The following is a 23,776-nucleotide window of genomic DNA, read 5'->3' as shown; positions in this document are numbered from 1 at the left end:
AAACGTTGCTTGTCTAAGGCCAGCAGTATTATAAAGGACCCCACACATTTCCATCATGGACTGTTCACTCTGCTGCCCTCGGGCAAAAGATATCGTAGCATAAGGAGCAGAACGTCAAGGTTTTGCAACAGCTTCTTCCCACGAGCCATCAGACTCTTGAATGCCATGTAATGAGCCGCCACCATTATCTATTTTATCTTTTTATCCATTTTGTCTTTTTATCCATTTTATCCTTCTGTTTAATTTTGTGTTGCATGGGGAGCCAAATGCAACGGAATTTCATTTAGAATTGCCTATATCGATGTATTTCTAAATGACAATAAAAGTTTTGACTGATTGATTGATTGATTGTACTGTCTCAGTGTGCTTTACACTCTTGTACTTTGTATGAATGCGCTAAATGTATAGTAGGATTGTCACAGAAGTGTATGCAATAAAAACAAAATTTCACGTTACTTAGGAAGTACCATTGAAATTAATTTATTTTTCCAATGAGCCGAATGACTGTCATGCAGAAGTGGTGGCATTTATCACTGCTGGTTGGTGTCTACGCAAAACAATCAGGCTAGTCATTGTCATCAAGGTAAGCTCTGAAACCAGCTCTAGGGTTACTGATTTGAACCTCAGCATTGATTACATGAGTGCGGCTTTGCTAGGTTTGACTGAGCTATAAAAAAATTATACAAAAGTATTTTGGTATCAAGAAATGTAAATTTTCCATTGCAAAGAGAACCCCTTCAATTAAAATAATTGAACATCCCCTCTTCAAAATTAATTACACGGACACTAGTGGCATGGACTAGTAGCTGATGGATATCATATGCTATAATCATTCTACGACATGATTGACCTTGATTTCCCATGGGGCTCAGCTGCAAATTCCAAAAACAAAATTTAGGCAAAAAAAAGATTTTTCTTCCAATGGCAATTTTCTTTATTGCTCTCCTTATTTGAAGGAATTGATTTTAAAATGGAATGTTGTTTAGGAAGCTCTAGAATAGACACGAGCTTGAATAATTATTTAATTACTATCTGCTACTAAATCCAAATGACCATTACTACTGTATGAGGCTCAGCGATGATTGTAGGCTAGATATGCAATTTATTTTGTCAGTATTTGCACAAATTATAAACCAAGTTATGGCATTCTAGGTGATTGTGTGGAGATTGAGCACTCATCCACAATGCTGCAATAGTTTAGTCTTCATCTTAACTGAGACACGTAAATTAAAGCGAATGTGATCTACAGCAAAAGGAATTTTGTTAGAAACCTCAAATTAACTCTTATCCTTTCCAGCAGAAAACTTGGACTTTAATCTCAGATCTGCTTGATGCTGAGTAAAACACAAAGTGCTGGGGTAACTCAGTGTTTTGGGTCAGTATCCTTTTTCCAAAACATTGCCTACCCATTCCCTTCACAGATGCTATCTGACATGTTGAGTTACTCCTGCTGAGTTGCTCAAGATTCCAGCATCTGCAATTCCTAGTGTCCCAATTTTACTGCTTGAAGCTGAGTATTTGCACAAATTACTCATTGCTGAACACAAATTGAGCAAATTCTGGAAACTGGGAAGTGGATATATAAATCATAGAGTTGGCCTACCTGCCTATCCTATCCCAATCATGCAGACAGGATGGCCTATGAGTCTACACACACACTTCTCCAACTGGAACTCACCCAGTTGCTCACATAAAATGGAAATCTGGATTACAAAACAAGACTAATCAGGGTAAAGAAAACGGGAAAATTCTTCTCCGAATTCCATCGAGTGATCAAAGGTAATCCGGAATTAACATTAGTCATTCTTACACATGGGAAGTGATCTCTGCCATAATATGAAGAAACACTGCAAGGAAGGAAGAGCCACATAACATGTAACAAGGTCCTGCCCGGGCTCATCTTGTAGGGTAACATAAAATAATGAATTCATCTTCTGCTCAAAATAAGAATCATTATAGATTGACAACTAGATTGACATTGTATAGTAGCTGGGAGGTGAATTGGACACATTAAAATGTACAATGGAAATTCAGTACGCAGAGAGTTAAGCAATTAACTCAACAGAGCTTTCATTGCTGAACACAAATTGAGCAGTTCGACTGTTGCAAATTAGCATCACATGGCAACCAATTAGAATTAACAACCTGCTGCTTAATGAAATGGAAATTGTAATATAATTGATTCCCTTTGCATCAACAAGTGGCCTTGTGGCGGTAATGCACTAAAAAGTTGTTTGCCAACTGCCAAAAAAAAACTACATAGAAGAAGAAGAAGAAGTACAAGTGGCCTTCCAGAATATGGACAACATCTTGGAAAAGAACAAAAGGATTCATAAATTAAGAACTGCTCAGCAGGGCCGGCTTTAGGAGGTGCGGGGCCCAATTGGGAACAATTTTGGTGAGCCCCAGGTTCCCAGCCAAGGTCTGTAGAATCATAGAAATACAAATAAAGTCTATTATAGACTTCATATCTCTATGGTAGAATAGAAAGTAATCAAAATAAGCGCTTAAAAAGTGCCTGAGAGTTAATGGACCAAATAGTTTGGACATGCTAGAGGCAAGAAACATGTTCCCGATATTGGGGGAGTCCAGAACCAGGGGCCACACAGTTTAAGAATAAGGGGTCGGCCATTTAGAACGGAGACGAAGAAACACTTTTTCTCCCAGAGAGTGGTGATTCTGTGGAATTCTCTGCCTCAGAGGGCGGTGGCAGCTGGTTCTCTGGATACTTTCAAGAGAGAGCTCTAAATAGAGCTCTTAAAGATAGCGGAGTCAGGGGATATGGGGAGAAGGCAGGAACTGATTGGGGATGATCAGCCATGATCACATTGAATGGCGGTGCTGGCTTGAAGGGCCGAATGGCCTACTCCTGCACCTATTGTCTGTTGATCTAAGCTACATTTTAATATAAAATTGCATACATGTAAGCCTACAAGTAACAAACAAAATGTGTAGATCACCTCTGAAAAGTACATAGTTACAATACCACTTGTTTTAGTGACAGTGAAATGAAAACAAAATTTACTAGATCCTGGAAAACCAATAACTGTTGGTGAAAAACCAGTTCAGGCATTACATTTTGGGTTTCAGCCCCATCCTACCCTTTGGACTTCAACCCCATCTAAACTTAGTTGTCTGTGTGTGTGTGTCTTAGTTGTGTGTATGTTAGTTGTCTGTGCGTGATGTGTGTGCTAGTTGTCTGTGCATTATGTGTGTGCTAGTTGTCTGTGCGTGATGTGTGTGCTAGTTGTCTGTGCATTATGTGTGTGTGTGTGGGAGGGAAGGAGAGAAGGGAGGGAAGGAGAGGAGGGAGGGAAGAAGGGAAGGGAGGGTAAGAAGGGATGGGAGGGTGGGAAGGGAAAGAGGGCAGGGAGGGTGGGAAGGGAAAGGGAAGGGAGGGTGGGAAGGGAAGGAGAGAAGGGAGGGAGAGGGCCGGCGGCGGGAATGGATGCCAGGGTCCGGGCAGACGGGTGTGAGCTGAGGCCGAGGTTTGTAAACGTTGCTCCAACCCCCGGCCTTCCCTGTATTGTTCACTGCGTCTCCCCGGGGAGAGAGAGGGGTGGAGCCGGGGCGGTGTGCGTGAAGCATGGCGACTGGAGGGGCGGAGGCGTTGCCCCAGGACCGTGAGGGAACAACGCATCTCCCCTTCTCCATTCCCCCTCACACTCCCTCCCCGTCTACCCCTTTCTTCCCCCTCCTTCCCCTTCCACCCCTCTACTCTCTCTCCACCCCTCTCTCCCCCCTCCACCCGTGGTAGATCTACCCGAGCCAAGAGTACATTACTCCAAAGCAAAGCTGAGAGATTAAAGGATAGACACAAAATGCAGCGGGTTGGGCGGCATTTCTGGACAAAAGGAATAGGTGACATTTTTGGGTCGAGACCCGTCTTCAGACTGAGTCAGTGGAAAGAGGAACTCAAACCATCCTCCCCCCCACCCCCCGACACGGTCACGGAGCGATCGCCGGCGCCTCCTTTCTTTTGGTAACCATCAGGTTTTCAGGAAATCCTTCTGGTTTTTTTAATTTCCCCCTTACCATTTCCGTACTTTTTTTGATAGCTGCCATGACCCGTTTGATGTCATCCTTCACCCTGCTCCTCAAAGCTGCCTCTGGTCTCGGCCCGCACCGATCTGCCGGGCATGCTGTGTGTGTGTGTTTGTTTGGCGGAGACTGAAGGGAGAAGCGCCGGCACCAAGAACGAGTGAACGTGCGGACAGACGGACGAAAGCAACGCTGGTTCAGTTATGCCTCCCGCAGCGTTGCGGGGGAACAGTTGCGGAGCTCTAGGATCTTTTGATTAATCTAGCGCGTGGCCCCCCTTAGCGCGCAGGGCCCAATTGGGAGCAATCGGTCCATAGAAACATAGAAAATAGATGCAGGAGGAGGCCATTCGGCCCTTCCCAGCATCGCCATTCATTGTGATCATGGCTGATCGTCCCCTATCAATAACCCGTGCCTGCCTTCTCCCCATATCCCTTGACTCCACTAGCCCCTAGAGTATCTAACTCTCTTAAATCTATCCAGTGACTTGGCCTCCACACTGCCCTCTGTGGCAGGGAATTCCATCAATTCACAACTCTCTGGGTGAAAACGTTTTTTCTCACCTCAGTCTTAAATGACCTCCCCTTTATTCTAAGACTGTGGCCCCTGGTTCTGGACTTGCCCAACATTGGGGAAATTTTTCCTGCATTTAGCTTGTCCAGTCCTTTTATAATTTTATATGTTTCTATAAGATATCCCCTCATCCTTCCAGTGAATACAAGCCTAGTCTTTTCAATCTTTCCTCAGATGACAGTTCCGCCATCCCAGGGATCAATCACGCTGCACTGCCTCAATCACAAGGATGTCCTTCCTCAAATTAGGAGACCAAAACTGTACACAATACTCCAGATGTGGTCTCACCAGAGCTCTATACAACTGCCGTATACAACAAGATAATGTCAACTAGGGAAATTCTGACATTGAAATAATCAGTTTTAGTCAGTTGACATGGTAAAAACAAGCAGCACACTCCAATCTGTAACTGTTACAAATTGTTCTTTAAAACAATTTCCCAGTTGCAATTAACACTTTTCTACAGCAGCTTGGTTGAGTAAATTTTCATTAAATGGCATTAACACACTTTAACACGGAACTCAAGTATGAATCCTCAAGTATTATGCAGATGATAAAAACTGCGGGCGGGGCGGCTATGGAAGGTTTTGTCAAAACTTTGACGAAACCTTGTCCGGCAGATGAGAAGGAACACAGGCAAATAAGCCAACCATTTCTCCACCTATTTTTTACGTTGTCCCTGACGAAGCACAGCATGAGGAAAGATGAATTGGTCTCATGCTTCCAATGCCAAGCAATAACATTTTAAATAATTTCAAAATCCACTTGTTTCAAGTAACTGGTGATCTTAGTTGGCAGAAATGTTTGGCTGGATGTAGCTCATTCAAGTACACGGACTGGCCAAGATGTCGGACATAATGGCAAATCCTGTGGAAGAAGTATGGCTTAACTCAATCACTACTTCTATTCTGTCCTCTGTTGAATTCATGTGCAATAATGCCATCTGTTGGACCTTTATTGTGAAATGGCCATTGCACGCAGGAAGTAGAAAGTAGTCTCCTGTTTTTTTGTTATCTGCCATGCTTTAACATCAGAAGCAATCATTTCCAATCCTAGCTTGTTACGCTTAAGAAAGCAATGGCTGTAAGTTCATTTTGTTTACTTTATGCTTAGAATCCTATATTGGAGTGTATTTATGACAGATGATGTTTAACTCCATAGCATTTGTGAATGTTCAGTTTGCTAGTATGCAGCCATGTTGTAGCATAGATAACAACAAGTGAATAGGAATTGCAGTGGCATTAGCTGTATTTAAGTATATTGTTTATTGTATATTTGCCCTATATGTTTCACTGTATCAGAAGATTTGTTCTACGTTCACAATCTACAATCTACGTTCTACTGTTCACAAACACGTAGGGAGGACAGTTACAACTTCCAATGGGATAAGGCTACAGGCAAGTATTGGTGCTCTGTAACATCCTTCACATTCATAATTGTAGTATTATCTTCCTTATCACACTCAAAGTTCTCAACCAACGACGGTTCCTATATTATCTTTGTTTTATGATAAAGTTACAAAACACCCAGTGAACCATTATTGTGCATATCATTATCCATACTATACTGCAGGCAGGGCCGGCCTTAAGCCGATTGGACCGATTTTTCCAAATTGGGCCCCGTGCCCAAGGGGGGGCCCTGGGTTAATTTTCCGTATTTCATATGGAAATACAAATTCGCTTTGTTAAATAAATATTTTTTTTTAAACATTCGCCATACGGATTTGTTTACAAAACAAACATGGATAACAACCGTTGCACGGCCATCAGCCACAAACGATGTGTTAACTACTACTGTTAGCACTTATTAACAGCCAGTAGTTAACAAGTAGTTATACAATGTGTCATCAATGCATCGATCCACATTCCTCAGTAAATGTAATTGAGTTTTGAACAAGTATTAATGATGCTGCGTTCCTTTGAATACAATTCACGTGGCATCATTAACACTTGTTCAAAACACAATTACATTTACTGAGGAATGTAGATCGATGCATAGATGACACATTGAGAATTTCTTAAAACTCACCATCATGATTGAGGACTTCTTCTTGGTGAGCTTCTTGGTCTGCAGCAGGTTAGTCATTCAATTTACCTACCGACCCACGTTGTGTCTCACTGTCTTTTGCTCTCTCCCTCCCTCTCTCTCTCTCCCGCTCCCCATCTCGTCTCTCGCAAGCTCTCTCGGCATTCCCGGAATCATTGACGTTTTGTGGTAGACAAAAATGCTGGCGAAACTCAGCGGGTGAGGCAGCATCTATGGAGCGAAGGAAATTTGCAAAGTTTTGGGTCGAAACCCTTCTTCAGACCCGGCTATTTCCTTCGCTCCATAGATGCTGCCTCAAGCCCTGTCCCACTGTGCGATTCCATCCAAAAGCTCTCCCGAGTTTAAAATCTCTGTGTAGCATCTCTATCCCTATCTTCAAATTCCCACTTTGAAATAAAATACAACTTTCGACTTAAATATTTCAAAGCAGGATCGCGATTCCCACGCATTTTCAATCATTGTTCGATTCAGTGTAATTTTCACACCTGATTGATGTAGTTTTTTTTTTAAAGATACAGTACATTACAATAAATTGTTTCAAGCATATCCGGTACTAAACGCACAAACATTAAGGTGGTTACTTATGTTACAAACGGTTATAAACTAATATAATTTCAAAGTGAAATAGGAGATTTCCGTGGAAAGAATATTTAACCAGAATTTAAGGTGAGGTCGCTGCAAAATGCTCACTTAAAACAATACGCCGTCAGCTCAGGATTGTTTCTTAGCCCTCTGACAGATGTTTCAATCTAACCTCGTAGCTCGCTGTTAATCAATTCATAGCTATTAATTTTCATTCCTGGTCCGTATCGAACTTCTCCAAATGCAAACGCTTCAAGTTACGCTTCTTGTGTGGTGGTAAGTGGGGGAGATGCTAGGATAAAATACCATATATTTGCATTTATATAGTGATCCTGCTGCGAAATTTTGAAGTCGAAAGTTGTATTTTATTTCAAAGTGGGAATTGGAAGATGGGGACAGAGATGCTACACAGAGGTTTTGATAGGAAGGAAACATTACAGTAGCTGAGTAAAAGATTAGTCAAATGGTAGGTTCAATGAATATCGGGCGAGGGAGATTGGGGGTGGGGGAAAAGTATCTATAGCTTGGGACTTGCCTAAATGAGTACTGAGATGGATTATAATTCCACACCAAATTTCTTAGACAATAATACATTTTATGCAATTATCACAACATTTTGCTGGATATGGATCAATGGACTATGTATGGTACATGCTCGTAAATTAGCAAAACAAATGTTCTTCTTTAAGTACTGATGTTTCTGGGATGGGGTGACTGATAACAAATAACCTACATTCTATATTTTGTCATAATGTGACTGAAACAATGGCATATTTTGTGATATTTATTGAGATAGAAAGATACTGAGTTTGGGCAAGATATCACCTTGCAACATTCTATATGTCTGATAGATATTGTGAAATGGAACTGAAATTATGGGAGGATTACATAAAACTACAATTCAAAGGTAATGAATATACTGAGTAATCTCATTTCCATCATGAACATACAATAGTGATATAGGACACTAGGTCCCACTACGGTAAACTCACCAGCTACTACGGTATGACTACGTGTTAAAAAGTTTCAAATTTTTACATCCTGAGTATATTTTACTCGTGGACATTTTTCAACGTTTCTTAGCACTAGCGCTAAGAAACATCCCGAGCTCCGACGTACCCGTTACGTTCATTCTATGTGCTTACCACGAGTTTTGATTTTTTTTAAACTCGGGAGAGCTCTTGGGTGAACTCGCACAGTGGGACAGGGCTTCACACCCGCTGAGTTTCTCCAGCATTTTTGTCTACCTTCAATTTTCCAGCATCTACATTTCCTTCTTAGACGTTTTGCGGTGATGGCTGCATCTGCGGTTCCTTTCTGTTGGGGGGGGGGGGGGAAGAGCCCTGGCCTGTGGCGGCTCCTGGTAAGGGATATGTTCCCTCCGCGGGTGCTGCCTTGGGTAGAAAGGCATGTCATGTGTGGTTTGAAGAGCAAAAACTTGTAGTTTACAATGCCAAAATTGAAAAGTTGAGGAAAAACAAGATGTACAGAGTTGCTTATTGGTTACAATCTGAGGAGTATGATGATCCTACTGATTATGATATGCCAATGTACCAGCTAGCAACTGATCTTCTCCATAAAGACCTGATCTATTGCTAGAAATTGTAATTTATTTACCTGTTATGGACTTACAGCATAAAATACAATAATATTAAAGTTATGATCTTGAGAATATCACATTTTTGAATTTTCAAGGTAGTCTGGGTGTTTATTACTATTTCCGTCACAACGGTCAATTTTGTAATTAGCTACAATTAGGTAATTAACTAATTATATGCTTTAATTTCAGGTCATCCAAGTAAGATGTGTTATATTTGTTTCAGAATGCTTCAATCTATAATAAATGAAAGTTTCATTCAGTTCTCTTAATTTTTAAGAAAGTTATGGGCTTTTGATTGTCCTCGATCACAGCTTTTGTGTTAAGTCAATGGAAAAGCAATAGGGAACAAGATGCTAATTTCCGAGTATGAAAATGGCCATAACGTTTTTAATACTGAAGGTATGAAAGTGAATTAGGTGTCAAATTAAACTTCTTTTTATGCTTTATCTGATGGGATAAATTGCAGACTTTATTTTTTATATCTCAAAATTTTGTAACATTGCTAGAAAATGTACCTGGATCTTGGAGGCCGAAGCTTAGGTTGTTAGCCAAGAAAGATAGACTTCGTTATCCCTCAGTACAGCAACATCAAGAATGATGTTGCTGTACTGAGGGATAGCCAAGTCTATCCCTCATTGCTGGCAGCTGATGGGAAGCGGCTGTAAAAGGACAGCGCTGCTGGGGGGGGGGGGGGGGGGGTGGGGAAGAGAGTTCTTATCACAGCGTGTGGGTAGTCTGTCCAGGGGTAAAGTTGCGGGGAGGGCAGGAGCGTTGAGAAGGAGGGGGTCGGCCGGGGATCATCCAGATCAAGAGCGGGTCAGCGGGCGCGGTGGAGCTCACTCCATATGTCAGTGCGAGTAACCTCAATTGATCCCTTGTTTGTGCTGACACATGAGTAAGCTCCTACGCCCGCTGTGATGTTATCCATCACCCGCTGACCCACTCCGCTCTATTATCTATGCTCTTGAGCTGGTCCCCTCACTGTTCAGATGGAGAGCACTGCCAGAGGTGAGCAGGCCGGCAGAAGGCGCTGAGATGGCAGTCGATTCTGCTGTCCGGTGATGGTGGCCGCTCGTAGCCATGCGAGCTGCTTCCCTTCCGGGCCACAATGCGGTAGCTCTGCGCCTGGAGCGCCGCGGCAGCGGTGAGTGAATTACTGGCATGATCCCCGACCCCCTCCTTCTCAACGCTCCTGCACTCCCCGCAACTTTACCCCTGGCTAGACTCCCCACATGCTGTGAAAGGAACTCTCCCCCCAATTGGTCCCTTGATAAGCTGAACTAGTATAGTCATTCAATAAGATGGCAACTGATTCAACTTGTCCCGGTGTGCTCCCGTTTTTCCCACCATCTTGCCACCTGCCGTCACCCTCCACCCCCCACCCATTCAGTAATTCAGAAAGAAGGAGACTTGGAAGCCGTGGGAAAATTAAATTGTTACTTTATTTATTTTTATTTTTACGGAGAGAACAATATCCGCATGCGCAGTTTAAGATTTTTTTTTTAAGCTGACTGTCATATTACTCATGACACGTGACTCATTTATAATTATTTATTAATATTTCTATGAACATTTTTCCCAATTGGGCCCTGCACCTCCTAAGGCCGGCCCTGACTGAATAATATTAACTCTTGCTCTAGTTGTCTATAAAAGCTATTTTGACCTGTCTTATTGTACTTTGGCATTCTACGATGATTCCTGTATCAGGTGATTTTTCTGAGAGATGATACAATGAACATTCATTGGATACAACACCATGGACAGACTAAACTTAAGTTTTACTAATCCTAAAGTAGAGTCATAGAGAAAAACAGTACAGAAACAAGGTCTTCAGACAAGGTGTCCATACCAGCCATCAAGTAACTACCTATTCGAATCCTGTATGCCAGAACTTACTCTGTAGCCTTCACTGCCTTTGTGATTCAAATCCTTGTCCAGATAATGTTGTGTCTTTAGGCCTTCTCAGATTGCAACCATGCCAGACAGAAATAATTATTCCTCAAATCTTCTCAAAAATTTTTATACATATGCCCAGATATGACAAGATAAAAGTATTTCTCCCAGCACACAGACTCTGTGTACAAGAAGGCACAGCAACGCCTGTTCCTGCTGAGGAAACTCAGGAGCTTTGATGTCAGACAGGACATTTTAACAGCTGTCTATAAATCACTTATAGAATCTGTACTCACCTTTAACATCACATCCTGGTTCACCCTCACCTCTGTCAAAGACAAATCAAAGCTTTCCCGGATCATCAATCAAGCAAGCAAAATAACTGGCAAAACTCAAAATCAATTATCAGTACTCCACACCCAGGCAGTTAAAAAGAAAGCCAACCTCATTACACAGGATCCTACCCACCCCCTGCACAAGTCCTTCCAACTTCTGCCATCAGGCCGCCGATATAAAGTCCCCCTATCCAAGAAAAACATCCACAAAAACTCATGCATACCCATTGCCATAAACAGCTTAAATAAAAAATGAACAAGGGACAAATTAACCCTGACGCACTGTCACTTTACACGTATCCACAACTTTTATCTTGTCTATTTTTACAGTTTTTAATCTGTATACTTGTTTTTAAGATCTATACACACTGTGTGTGCTCACAGAAATCTGTGTTGTATGACTGCTTATCAGTACATTGTCCTGTCTGTATGTTGAGCCACGTCAAAGAAGATTTTCTGTGACGACAGACAATAAAGTTTTCTGAATCTGAATCTGAATCTGAAACCTGAACGGAAACCTCTGGAGACTTTGCGCCCCACCCAAGGTTTCCGTGCCGTTCCCGGAGGTTTTTGTCAGTCTCCCTCCCTGCTTCCACTACCTGCAACCACCTGCAACCTCCGGGAACCGCACGGAAACCTTGGGTGGGGCGCAAAGTCTCCAGAGGTTTCCGTTCAGGTTTCCGAAGTGGGACAGGGGCATTACTCTATATGAACCCCACCCCCTCGGCCTCCCCTACTCCAAGGAAAATAAACCAAACCTATCCTGTCTCTCCCTATAATTGAAATGGCCCAGACAACGTCCTGGTGAAAATCTTCTGTACCTTTTCCAATGCAATCACTCATCTTTCTTATCCAGTTGTGGTCTAACCAGTGTTTTATGAAAATCTCCCTGTTCTCATATTCTATGCCCTGTTTAATGAAGGCAAACAACCTTTTCTACCTCTGCAGCCACCTTTGAGGATTTTTGGATTTGTACATCAACTGGTAGTTCCTCAATACTGCCTAGGGCCTAGCTATTCCAGGTGTAAGTTTTACCGTTATTTTAAGCCCTGCCCCACATATTTTCTCAGACTTGCAAAGTTTATATTCCATCTACCAGTGCAGTGCCCAATTTACCATCAGACCCATGTTGTTCTTTAACCTAAGACTGTCACTGAAAAATAACACCACCAGAGTTTTTATCATCTGCATAATACTTTAGTATTCAAAAATACAGCATTTTCACAACCAAGCTGCTGTAGAAAAGTGTTAATTGCAACTAGGAAATTGTTTTGAACAAGATAACAGTTACAGATTGGAGTCTGCTGCTTGTTTTTGCCATGTCAACTAACTGATCATTTCAATGTTAGAATTTCCCTAGTTGACATTATCTGAGGTTGTTTGTATCTCTGATTTGCTAATGTTGAGTGAAATTGTTACACTCCATGCGGACCAGTGAGGATTCCAACCTGAAATGTCATCCGTCCATTCCCCCCACAGAAGCTACTTGACCTGATGAGTTCTTCCAGCAGTTTGGGGTTTTTTTCTGCTCCAGTGTTCAGCTCATTCTTCCAGGCATTTACAAAGTTTGTGAAATTTCCCTTGACCCTAGGTTAGGTCAAACCACTCTCCCCAATTAGCTTAGTGTGTGTAATTGTTTATTTTTCAAACGGCTACTCTTTTTCAGAAAGAAGCTGATTTTATTTTCAATCTTAATAGCTCCAGATACAAATAATCAAAGATTTCAAATGAATTATGTTTTTTGAAAATGAAGTTAATTGAAACAAAAATCATCAATTAAATGATATTTTACCTTTGCCCCTTAGGGTGATTCCAATATTATGTAATTTTTCATAAAAAACTGTGATGCGAAATACTTTGATAGGCCATGGAGGTGGGGGGGGGGGGGGGGGGGGGGGAGAATATTTGTAGGTAGTCATTATGTAGGTACTTTACAGCAATACAATTGAGGGTTGCCTGACTGCAGTGAATTACAATTTGTGGTTGCAAGCAGCATGCGACCTGGTTGAGTCTCTGAACTTTGCTGTTTATGGGTCTTTGGGGGAAAAGTGAAGAAAATGCTTGCTCTGGAAAATATCAGTCACCTGCTGAATGCAAGCATGACCTGCAGACTGCCTGACAGTCCCACACATTCTGGAAGCAGTTGGAGAAAAACAAATCATAGGCTGCAATTACCTCAGCTGCAGGGGGCAATGCCACGTCAAATTTAATAGACACAGTGTCCTCCATAATGTTTGGGACAAAGACCCACCATATATGTATTTGCCTCTGTACTCAATTTGAGACCCCCTCCCCCCTACCCCCACCCCCTTTGGCCTTTATTAAAATCTGACATTGTGCACTTTAACCACAAGTAATTTTTTCTATTACAAATCTCAAATTGTGTAGTTCAGAGGCAAACAAATAAATGATGGGTCTTTGTCCAAAATATTATGGAGGGCACTGTAGATGCCATCAATGTCATAACAGTGACAGCTTCCATGGACACCTGCAGCTTTTTAATAACCTCATTAAATGAAGAGCAGCTGGTTTGTCCCAACCCCAAACATACAATCACTGGGAGGGAAATTCCTTTGTGTATTCCTTGTCCTGCTTGAACTTCATGGAGCTGCAGATATTTCCTTATTATAGAACATCTTGGAAAAGACCGCACTTATAGAAAACATGGCTTTGGAGAATAATAAAGCAACAATGCATTTGGAATCGCGATCAAGTAGCCCTTTATGAAGTTTCTGCTCCAAACCTGTCAAATGTTAGGAAGATCACAAACTATTGAACTAATATTGAGATATTGTCATCAGTTTAAACATGACATAACAAAAATGCTAAATATAAACTATCAGTCAACCTCCTGGGACATTGTAGCATGGGAGTGTGAACTAATGAAGCCTTCAAGTAAAATGGAAGTGAATCCAGAAAATACAGCGCTTCAGTCCCCTTTTTGAAAATTGCAACATTCTTGTATAGTTTATAAAGTCCCATGCTAAAGGATACCTACGCAAACTTATTATGCAGTAATTATATTCTTTTACTGCAGCATTTCTACAGAGAGTGCATTTAATATCTGTATTTCAAATGTACGTATGCAGTTTCCATTACAAATGTGGATGTGGATATTTCTATAAAATCTAGTTGACAAAAATGTATGCAGATATAAGATGATTAATGTATTAAAATAGAGATGTGATCCATAAAATTCAGCAAAGAATGCTTACATTTTAAATCAAAATGGATATTAAAAAGTTCAGATTCTTATTGTGATGGAGTGACATAGTGGTGCAGCCGGTAGTGCTGCTGCCTCAAGCACCAGAGACCCGAGTTCAATCTGTGTGGAGTTTGTATGTTCTCCCAATGACCACTCCCGCATCCTCAAAATGTGCAAGTTTGTAGGTTAATTTTTCACTGTAAATTGACATTAGTATGTAGGGAGCATTTGCAAAAATGCAATAACATAGAACTAGTGTGAACGGGTGATCAAAGGTTGGTGTGGACTCAGTGGGCCAAAGGGTTTGGTTCCTTGCTGTATCTTTCAACCAATCAATGATGGGAATCTGGTATTCAATTTGGTATATTTCCTTAAAGATCTGTTGCCTATTTTTCTCTTTTAAAGTCCACCTTTCTTGCTATCCTGGAGCCTTAGACATTGCAACTCATAACTTTGTCCCGTTTTGCTTAATTGCCACTGTCAATTTATTGCTGGTGCTGTGTGATTATTACCAAAATATAATAAAGATTTATCATTTCAGTTATATCAATGATACTTGAACTTTTTAATGTTGTTCAATGTGAGAATGGCATGATTCTATTGATCATAGCCATGATAAATTAAAAACAACCTCAACTTTAAAATCGTTATTGGAAAGTGTTAACCTTTTTCGAAATATCTCGCATCTAGAATATTGCTTAGTTTAATGGCTGCAATGTAAGCTTGATACATTTTGATATATGCAAACTCACTGGACAACCAGTCAACGCAGGTTTATGTGCCTAGATACAACAGTTTTCTCCCTTCAACAATGTGACAATGACAGAGCGGGACCAAAAATATCACAGGCTTGCATACATTTAAGTGACAAGTTAACCGATCATCAGTCATCTCAGGATTATATGCATGGTCTAGTATGGACATCACAAATTTACTGTTTCTGCACAAATATATAAGAGAAAAAGCTAGTGCATGCAATTATTTGATTTGCAAACTGTTTTGCACATTGAGAGTCATTCTCTATTTGGAGGCATCATGCTTTAGCCAAGTTCAGTTTTAAATGTAGATTTTATAATTGGAGTATCTCTGATAAAAATTGAAAATGCTGAGTATTTCTTAATGTTTGGAAATGGGAACATTGAAAAAAATAAAAATAATACCACAAGCACAACAATTGATGCTCAAGCTTTACTAATCAAATGCCTTGTGCATCGGATCTTGACGAATGTTCTCCACATGTCCTAGACTGTGAAGCAGGCCAAAGATGGCCCTCTCAAGGATTATGTTGTTGTGTAGTCGCAAGTAGGGCTGCCAACATTGGGTGAGAGCTGGGAGTGAGAAATTGCGAGAGACCAGGCCCGAGGGAGCATGGCGACCGAGGGAATGGGGGGGGGGTTTGCATTTTTCAGCTTGAAATTGTGCAATCTGGTGCATACTGCAGCAAGTTTTCTAACTTGCACTTGAATGTAACGTTTATGCTTTAAATTGGATTAGCTATGTATAAGGTTAGGCTAAATTACATTCCACAGTAGAGCCAGGCTCTGATCAACAGGTGCAGCACATGAATGATCTTAGTATATTCATTTATGGAAATCAGATTATCATCAAGCAATTGGCCCATGTTGACCAACCTGGGTCACACTGCACACCTGGTACTACTCCTGACCCTGACTCCAGTTGCATACCTTCTCTCATTCCTGACCCTGAGTCCAGCCTTACACCTGCCCCCCCCCCCCCCCTTTGCCCCTTTGCTCTGATAATATATCTGGCCCACACATAGAGCCCCATATCTGACCCCCTGGACTTAACCTATTACGTTCAAGTCCACAGGTGCTTACAGTGGCTTGCAAACGTTTTCATACCCCTTGAACGTTTCCACATTTTGTCACGTTACAACCACAAACGTAAATGTATTTTATTGGGATTTTATGTGATAGACCACACATAGACCAACACAAAGTGGTGCATAATTGTGAAGTGGAAGGAAAATGATACATGATTTTCAAATTTTTTTACAAATAAAAAACTGAAAAGTGTGGCGTGCAAAAGTATTCAGCCCCCGAGTCAATACTTTGTAGAACCACCTTTCGCTGCAATTACAGCTGCAAGCCTTTTGGGGGTATGTCTCTACCAGCTTTGCACATCTAGAGACTGAAATTTTTGCCCATTCTTCTTTGCAAAATAGCTCAAGCTCAGTCAGATTGGATGGAGAGCGTCTGTGAACAGCAATTTTCAAGTCTTGCCAGAGATTCTCAATTGGATTTAGGTCTGGACTTTGACTGGGCCATTCTAACACATGAATATCCTTTGATCTAAACCATTCCATTGTAGCTCTGGCTGTATGTTTAGGGTCGTTGTCCTGCTGGAAGGTGAACCTCCACCCCAGTCTCAAGTCTTTTGCAGACTCTAAAAGACTCTTTTGCAGGTTTTCTTTCAGGATTGCCCTGTATTTGGCTCCATCCATCTTCCCATCAACTCTGACCAGCTTCCCTGTCCCTGCTGAAGAAAAGCATCCCCACAGCATGATGCTGCCACCACCATGTTTCACAGTGGGGATGGTGTGTTCAGGGTGATGTGCAGTGTTAGTTTTCCGCCACACATAGCGTTTTGCATTTAGGCCAGAAACTTCAATTTTGGTCTCATCTGACCAGAGCACCTTCCTCCACATGTTTGCTGTTTCCCCCACATGGCTTGTGGCAAACTACAAACAGGACTTCTTATGGCTTTTTTTCAACAATGGCTTTCTTCTTACCACTCTTCCATAAAGGCCCGATATGTGGAGTGCACGACTAATACTTGTCCTGTGGACAGATTCTCCCACCTGAGCTGTGGATCTCTGCAGCTCCTCCAGAGTTACCGTGGGCCTCTTGGCTGCTTCTCTGATCAATGCTCTCCTTGCCCGGCCTGTCAGTTTAAGTGGACGGCCATGTCTTGGTAGGTTTACAGTTGTGCCATACTCTTTCCATTTCGGATGATGGATTGAACAGTGCTCCGTGAGATGTTCAAAGCTTGGGATATTTTTTTATAACCTAACCCTGCTTTAAACTTCTCCACAACTTTATCCCTGATCTGTCTGGTGTGTTCCTTGGGCTTCATGATGCTGTTTGTTCACTAATGTTCTCTAACAAACCTCTGAGGCCTTCACAGAACAGCTGTATTTATACTGAGATTAGATTACACACAAGTGGACTCTATTTACTAATTAGGTGACTTCTGAAGGCAATTGGTTGCACTGGATTTTATTTAGGGGTATCAGAGTAAAGGGGGCTGAATACTTTTGCACGCCACACTTTTCAGTTTTTTCTTTGTAAAAATTTTTGAAAACCATGTATCATTTTCCTTCCAAACACAATTATGCACCGCTTTGTGTTGGTCTATCACATAAAATCCCAATAAAATACATTTACGTTTGTGGTTGTAACGTGACAAAATGTGGAAAAGTTCAAGGGGTATGAAAACTTTTGCAAGCCACTGTATCTAATGCGATAATCTTTTATGGGGCATGTCACGGACCAAATTTTGTATATCAAAATTTGTCACATCCATTGGCTTCCTTGTTATCTAACATGCGGGTCACTTTGTCAAAGAAGTCATCAATTGGTTGAACACAATTTCTCATCCATAAAACTATACTCACTCAGCTGTATAAGTATTCTGTTATCATTTGCTTCATTTTCCTAACAAACTGTCCTGAAGTCATTTTCACCAATATTTTCAGTATTTTGCAGTCTTCCTCTCTGGGACTTTTCCGAAACAATATATATTTAAGCAATAATATTCTATTAAATGTGATCTTGAGAGTACATAATATTTTCTGTGGTCTTCATAACACAACAATGCTAAAAAGATCTTTGTTTTGATTGCACCTACCAACATGCATACATTATTATGTTAGAGTTAATATGTACCAAGAGCACATTTTTGTTCCAATGCTACCCATTCCCAATTATTTTTACATTGAAGTGATTGAAATCCAAGTGAAGTTTAAATGGCATCAGAAAAATAAAACCTCCAGAATGGATGATATTCATTACGTGGTTGGTTGGAGTCAGTATCAGCACAATTACTACATCAAACTTTGAATCTTCAGAAGTCCTGTTTCAAGCTAAAACTAAAGACAAATAATAACCTCCTCACACATTCCCCTGCAAGTATCTTTGTCACTCCTTTAAAATATGGCCCTTCTTTGAATAAGCTCTTAAACATCACATCTGAATCGGTTCCATTTGAATACACTCCTTGAGGATGTTCATCTATGTGTTCAATTAATAAAACAATAGAAAATGACATTTCTATTCATTTCTGTCAAAGTAATGGGGGGGGGGGGGGGGGAGTTAGAAATAGTCAGTGAGGTAAACATACATAATAGTTGAGTGGCAAATGACAATGGTGCTACCTTCCCAGTATGTAACTGAAGGAAATAATGGGTTATCAGGGCTGTATGTTGTGACAGACAGCCTGACACCTTGCATGTCATTTTAATATTACAATTATCCCATCCCCCTGGATATTCCGGTTTAATAAATTAAGGTTTTGTCAATTAATTACAAATCAGGCTAATTACAAATCAATAACATTAGCCAACTCCGAAACACGAAGCGTTGAGCATTGGGATCCGGACATCACGGACAACTGGCCTCAGTTCCCCGCTCATATCTGGCAGTGCACTCCATCTATACAGCTCTCTCCTGCCGCTCGCCGGTCTCTCTCAAGTCAGCCGCTTCCCGCAAATCTTTAAATTCCGACTGCCGGAGCAGGTCATGGCCTTACCTGCTGCGCTGGGTGACACTGTATCGCATTCACTGCCCGGTCCGTGTCTTTCAATGTAAATTTGCATGAGGACATGCTTTGGAGGTGTGTGGCGGTTGTCGGTCAAGTGAGAATAACAGACGTTCACACAAGCATTTGGTATTAGTTTTGAAATTCTTGTTGATCACAGAATTTCTCACGACAGAGCGTGCGAATTTCTGTGATCAGCGTGAGATTTGGACGAAATGCGTGAGTCCACGCTCAATGCGTGAGAGTCGGCAGCCCTGTCACAAGTGACTCCAAGGTTATAAGACATTGAAAGTGAAAGCTGTACAATCTCTGCTCCTACTTGAAGAGACTGAATAGAAATACAGAAACAGAATAAATAGCATGGAAGTGGGACATTTGACCCACATGATTTGTGCTGATGTCTATACTATCTCCTTTAATCCAATAGTGTACCTTGCCTTTCCCTTCCTCGCATAATGAACTTCCATTCAAATCATTCAAAAACATTAGTGTTAGCACATCATAAGGAGCTTCCACACAACTCTGCCGTTCAATATCACAGCTGATTCTGTACCTCAATTTACCTGCCCATCTGGTCCCCATCTTGCTTGATTTTGTTACAATGAATAATCTCAGACTAACCATTGAACTCACTCAGTCCTCCGAGGTAATGATTGCAAACCTTTATAATCTTTAGAATAAAGGAATATCAGCTTTATTCACCCTAAATGGATGTGCTTGTCCCGAGTTCTAAACTGACAATTAAAAAGCTGCAAGTACTGGAAATCTGAAATAAAAACAGAAAATGCTAGAATAACTTATGAGGCGGCACCTGTTGAATGTTTATTGTTTCTCTTTCCAAAAATGGTTTGTAATTTTGAGTTTTCGAACATTTTCTGTTTTTATCCAAGTTTTTCATGGTCAACCCTGAGGAGATAGGCTATCAGAATCCATCCCTTCAATTGCTCTCAAGAGTCATTGATGCCTTTTGAAAACACCTATTTTTCAGTCATTTTAATGGATGGTCTTCAAATGCCTTCCAGAAATTAGACTCATAATGTAATCACAGTGCCCTCCATAATGTTTCGGACAGACCCATAATTTATTTATTTGCTTCTGTACTCCGCAATTTGTGATTTGTATTAGAAAAACATCACATGTGGTTAAAATGCATTGTAACATTTTAATAAAGGCTGTTTTTATACATTTTGGTTTCACCGTGTAGAAATCACAGCAGTGTTTATACAAAGTCTCCCCATTTCAGGGCACCATAATGTTTAGAACACATGGCTTCATATGTGTTTGTAATTGCTCTGGTGTGTTTAAATGCCTCCTTAATGCAGGTATAAGAGAGCTCTCAGCACCTTTTCTTTCCTCCAGTCTTTCCATAACCTTGGAAACTTTTATTGCTGTTTATCAACATGAGAACCAAAGTTGTGCCAATGAAAGTCAAAGAAGCCATTACGAGACATTATGAGAAACAAGAATAAAACTGTTAAGAGACATCAGCCAAACCTTAGGTTTATCAAAATCAACTGTTTGGAACATCATTAAGAAGAAAGAGAGCGCTGGTGAGCTTACTAATGGCAAGGGGACTGACAGGCCAAGGAAGACCTCCACAGCTGATGACAGAAGAATTCTCTCTATAATAACGAAAAATCCCCAATCACCTGTTTGACAGATCAGAAACACTCTTCAGTGCTTCTGTATGTACTGGCTATTGTTGTGAGGACCTTGAAGAAGATTTGCCAGAATGCATCATCTGCAACACAGGCAAAGGAAGAGATTCATCTTCACCCTCCTGTGCTAAATACACAATGTATTAACACATGCACTTTTGAAGTTCTGTTCTATTCACTTCACCATTAAAAAGGCAATATGGGGAGAAAAGATGAAGTATGAAGGTAAGCTAGCCAAGAATATAAAGGAGGATAGTAGTTTCTTTAGGTTGGTGAAAAGGAAAAGATTAGTTAAGACTGTCCCGTGAAGACAGAAACAGGTGAATTTATTATGGAGAACAAGGAAATGGCAGACGAGTTTGGTTCTGTCCACTAAGGAAGACACAATCTCCCAGATATACTAGGAGACAGAATTCACATTAGTCAGGAAATGGTGTTGGGTAGACTGATGGGACTGAAGGCTGATAAATCCCCAGGGCCTGATGGTCTGCATCACAGGGTACTCAAGGAGGTGGCTCTAGAAATCGTGGACGCATTGGTTATCATTTTCCAATGTTCTAGAGGTACTGGATCAGTTCCTGTGGATTGGAGGGTAGCTAATGTTATCCCACTTTTTAAGAAAGGATGGAGAGAGAAAGCAGGGAATTATAGACCAGTTAACCTGACCACGGTGGTGGGGAAGATGCTAGAGTCAATTATTAAAGATGTAATAATTGGTGCATTTGGATAGCAGTACCAGGATCAGTCCAAGTCAGCATGGATTTACAAAGGGGAAATCTTGTTTGACTAATCTTCTGGAATTTTTTGAGGATGTAACAAGTAAAATGGATAAGGGAGAGCCAGTGGATGTAGTGTATCTGGACTCTCAGAAAGCCTTTGATAAGGTCCCACATGGGAGATTAGTAGGAATTAACGGGTCCCTTTCAGAATGGCAGGCGGTGACTAAGTGGGGTGCTGCAAGGCTCGGTGCTGGGACTGCAGCTATATACAATATATATTAATGATTTAGATGAAGGAATTAAAAGTGACATTAGCAAATTTGCAGATGACACAAAGTTGGGTGGCAGCGTGAACTGTGAAAAGGATGCTATGAGAATGCAGGGTGACTTGGATAGGTTGGGTGAGTGGGCAGATGCATGGCAGATGCAGTATAATGTGGATGAATGTGAGGTTATCCACTTTGGTGGCAAGAACAAGAAGGCAGATTATTATCTGAAAGGTGTCAGATTAGGAAAAGGGGAAGTACAACGAGACCTGGGTGTCCTAGTACATCAGTCACTGAAAGTAAGCATGCAGGCGCAGCAGGCAGTGAAGAAAGCTAATGGCATGTTGGCCTTCATAATGAGAGGATTTGAGTATAGGAGCAAAGAGGTCCTTCTGCAGTTGTACAAGGCACTGGTGAGACCACACCTGGAGCATTGTGTGCAGTTTCCGTCTATTAATTTGAGGAAGGGCATTTCTGCTATTGAGAGTGCAGCGTAGGTTCACGAGGTTAATTCCTGAGATGGAGGACTATCTTATGATGAAAGAATGGAACGACTGGGCTTGTATTCACTAGAATTTAGAAGGATGAGAGGGTATCTTATAGAAACATATGAAATTATTAAGGGATTGGACACACTAGATGCAGGAAACATGTTCCTAGATGGAGGAGTCCAGAACCAGTGGCCACAGTTTAAAAATAAGGGGTAAGCCATTTAGAACTGAGATGAGGAAAAACTTTTTCACAAAGAGAGTTGTGAATTTGTGGAATTCTCTGCCTCAGAAGGCATGGGGGCCGATTCACTGGATGCATTCAAGAGAGTTAGATAGAGTTCTTAGGGCTAGCAGAATCAAGGGATATGGGGAGAAGGCAGGAACGGGGTACTGATTGTGGATGATCAGCCATGATCACATTGAATGGCGGTGCTGGCTCGAAGGGCCGAATGGCCTACTCCAGCACCTATTTTCTATGTACTCCAAGGAATGGTGAACAAGAAAGCATAGGGCCGGTCCATTGTAACATGCAGGGTTGATAGTGGTATATCTGGCAATAGTGATTTCACTGAATGTCTTGAGGATATGGTAAAAATACACATAGCTTCACTGCATGATGAGTTGCAGATGGAACTGTACATGGTGCAGTCACTGAACTTCCCGACTTCTGTTCTTGCATTGCATGGCAGGCCATTAATAGGATCAGTTCCAGGGCTAAGACGACAAAACCTCCAACGGACATGAAAATCCTCCTTTGGGCCAGGTACACTCCAGTTGATAAGATGCTGTGGTCAAGGGTGTTAAACTCCAGCATGCAGCTGTAGACATACTGATGGTATTTGGGGAATATATTCCTGAAGTTAGCTTGATTGAAGTCAGCAGTGATGATGCACAGGGCATCAGGGTTTTCTGTCTCACGAGGGTTGATGACTGAATATAATTCATCCACTTTCATCTCAGCATTGACTCAGGATGGTGTGTAGGGATGGGAGAGACAAATGCCCTTGGTAGATAGATGTGATGGCACTTTAGAAACAGGTAATGCAGGTTGGAGAGCAGAAATGAGCTTAGACCGTTACATCAGTGTACCACAAAGCATTGATCAAAATAGCAGATGCCACTGCTTTTCCACATGCCTGATGATTCTGTACAATAAATGGAGAAACCCTCAGGTTATATGGTAAGCTCAGGTGAGTCAGAAGTGAGCCATGTTTCAGTGAAACAAAGAACAGAGCAGTCTCTGATCTCCCTTTGAAACAGCGACATTGTTCTAAGTTCAAGCTTGATCTTGAGCGATTGACCGTTAACTGGAAATGTGCTGGGGAAAGAAGACAAATACTTACCATTTCCGTTGCACCTGAACTCACCCCACCCCCGACCATCTGTAATCATAGCCATGCTGGTAGTGTCGAGTGTAATAAGGATAGGTAGTTCCGGGAGCTGCTATGAAATAGTGATGATTCACAAGTTCACATGTTATAGTAGAATTAGGCCATTTGGCCCATCGAGTCAACTCCGCTATTTAATCATGCCTGATCTCTGCCTCCTAATCCCATTTTCCTGCCTTGATTGCAGGAGATTCCTGCTC

At 41.4% G+C, this 23,776-nt stretch overlaps 1 protein-coding gene across 5 annotated transcripts in view; it reads right to left on the bottom strand.

Moving 5' to 3' along the window:
- Positions 1 to 23,776, bottom strand: part of vps8 (VPS8 subunit of CORVET complex) — a 420,899-nt gene that overhangs the window by 141,575 nt on the left and 255,548 nt on the right. The window lies entirely within an intron of this gene.

This window comes from Amblyraja radiata, chromosome 7 (assembly GCF_010909765.2).
Source record: "Amblyraja radiata isolate CabotCenter1 chromosome 7, sAmbRad1.1.pri, whole genome shotgun sequence".
In the NCBI taxonomy this organism is placed as follows: Eukaryota; Metazoa; Chordata; class Chondrichthyes; order Rajiformes; family Rajidae; genus Amblyraja; species Amblyraja radiata.
Note: the sequence above shows the minus strand (reverse complement) of the source record. Positions and strands in the feature narration are given on the sequence as shown.